Source organism: Xyrauchen texanus, chromosome 38 (genome assembly GCF_025860055.1).
Source record: "Xyrauchen texanus isolate HMW12.3.18 chromosome 38, RBS_HiC_50CHRs, whole genome shotgun sequence".
Classification (NCBI taxonomy): domain Eukaryota; kingdom Metazoa; phylum Chordata; class Actinopteri; order Cypriniformes; family Catostomidae; genus Xyrauchen; species Xyrauchen texanus.
The window spans coordinates 38,301,983-38,304,500 of NC_068313.1; the positions used below are offsets into that span (position 1 = coordinate 38,301,983).

At 47.3% G+C, this 2,518-nt stretch overlaps 1 pseudogene; it reads right to left on the minus strand.

Annotated features, from left to right (window-relative positions):
* Positions 1-438, minus strand: part of LOC127631409 (neuromodulin-like) — a 10,212-nt pseudogene extending 9,774 nt beyond the window's left edge.
* Between the last annotated feature and the right edge of the window lie 2,080 nt (positions 439-2,518).

The window sequence follows — 2,518 nt, forward strand, 5'->3', positions numbered from 1 at the left end:
AAACCTGACAGAAATACACAATCAGCTGCCTGACAGGAACAAGCCTTGATATGTGATTAAATATTGATATCACACACACACACACACGTTTCAGTGTGGTGGGATTGTCCAGTTGTCTTCTCATAATCACATTATCAAGGCGTGTCAGTGTTGTCACGCTCGCTCAAGCGAGTCCGTGTGAACAAAACACAATTTACTCCAAATCACAGATCACATGTTTAACAGCGGAGAACAATCCAGAAACTTACCGCTTTAGTTCTTCTGATACAGCACAGCATAGTCGTGTCCTTTCAGCGTCTCTTCTGTATCTCTCTCTCGTTCTCTCACACACACCGGCTGGATCAACAGCTGACGCTTCTGATGTTCATCACAGATCTGTCTGTCTGTCTGTCTGTCTGTCTGTCTGTCTGTCTGTGCAGCCACTGCCAACAATGAGAGTAATCCCACCCTATAAACCCTCCCTCACACACACACACACACTCACCTCACACACACACAGATGAACCCGTTGAGCCCACCCCTCACACACACACACACACACACACACACACACAGATGAACTCGTTGAGCCCACCCCTCACACACACACACACACACACACACAGATGAACCCGTTGAGCCCACCCCTCACACACACACACACACACACACACGCACACACACGGCCGCACCCTGCTCACACTCTGTATGAACGATTGAACAGCTCCAATCTGTCCACGGAGGGTCAGCTGATAGTTCTGGTGGTGGTCCGATTTAATTAATCATTAATATAAATATGCACACATTTAAACATCCATACCTCACACACACCGATCTTCTGCATGTTAATAAAGCTGTGTGTGTGTGAGTGTGTGTGTGTGTGTGTGTGTGTGTGTGTGTGTGTGTGCATGAATATAATGCCTTGTACTTCCAGACTGCCGTTCTCATGGTAACCGCGCTGAATCAATGCCCATGTGACCGGCTCAGGGTGTGGATACAGCTCCTCTGAGGGGTCTGTGTGTGTCTGTGATGAGGGGGGTTCCTCCAGGACCGTTTGGACCCGTGACCACAGCACCAGCTTCATCAGTGCTGCAGAACATGAAGCACACATTCACTGGAGTTCAATCACAGATCATCTCTCATTAGCAGCGTTATATGAGAGATCAATCAGAGATCAATCAGGGGCATTCGTGTCCACAGTTCCACGCAGATGCCTGTGAAACGGGATGACACTTACAGGAATATTGCGGGGTGCGGTTTTTACTCAGAAATATGTACAAAATTATAAGCGTCACATTTCTGCCTTTAAACCCTCTAAAGATGTGCCCCATTGACTTCCATTGTAAGTGTCTGACTGGAACACACATTTCTGTTAATCGATATTATGCCTCAAATGTGTTCGATTGAGCTCGACTTTGAACACGAATATTCCCTTAAGACTCCCTTATACCATTTTGTGATTTGTCCACATTCAGAGGTGGTCGAACACATGTGATCACACTCGCCTCAGAGTAAATGCTCATCCGTTTAAATATGTTAAAACAGCTGCAAAGTCCATCTGGGTCGCCATTATGGAGATCTGGGCATCTCAGCGAGTATTGACGCTGACTATCACCGCTGGAGTCGTGAGTTTGAATCCAGGGCGTGTGGTGAGTGGCTCCAGTCAGGTCTCCTTAGCAACCAAACTGGCCCGGTTGCTAGGGAGGGTAGAGTCACATGGGATAACCTCCTCGTGGTCACTATAATGTGGTTCTCGCTCTCGGTGGGGCGTGTGGTGAGTGACTCCAGTCAGGTCTCCTTAGCAACCAAATTGGGCCGGTTGCTAGGGAGGGTAGAGTCACATGGGGTAACCTCCTCGTGGTCACTATAATGTGGTTCTCGCTCTCGGTGGGGCGTGTGGTGAGTGACTCCAGTCAGGTCTCCTTAGCAACCAAATTGGGCCGGTTGTTAGGGAGGGTAGAGTCACATGGGGTAACGTCCTCGTGGTGGTGATTAGTGGTTCTCTCAATGGGCGTGTGGTGAGTTGTGTGTGGATCGTGGAGAGTAACATGAGTCTCCGCGGTGTCATGCACAACGAGTCACGTGATAAGATGTGCGGATTGATGGTCTCAGAAGCGGATGCAATTTTATGGCTTTTCTTGCATGTCAAGACTGACTACAGCACGAGAAAACCATTTCATTAGTTTAACCTGCTGAACGAATATGCCCTTCACTGAACCAGTCAGTCATCTCGTTCACAAACTCACTATATGAATGAATCATCTCGTTCATGTACGAGGATTTGCTGACCGACTGAACGAGAGGAGCTGCATGTTACTCTACTTCATCATGAAAGTGAGCCGGATTAAATGTGAATTAAAGTGAGTGATGAGCACACATTACACTGACATACTGGACGCCATTGAAACTCATCGTTATGTTTAGGCTCTTGTGTTGTACAGCGCGATGATCAGTCGTGATGTGCTTTGTTGACATTTGTGGGGAAACATTATGATGCTTAAACACTCTGAAGTCTCTGAATAAAGGATAATTAGACTTG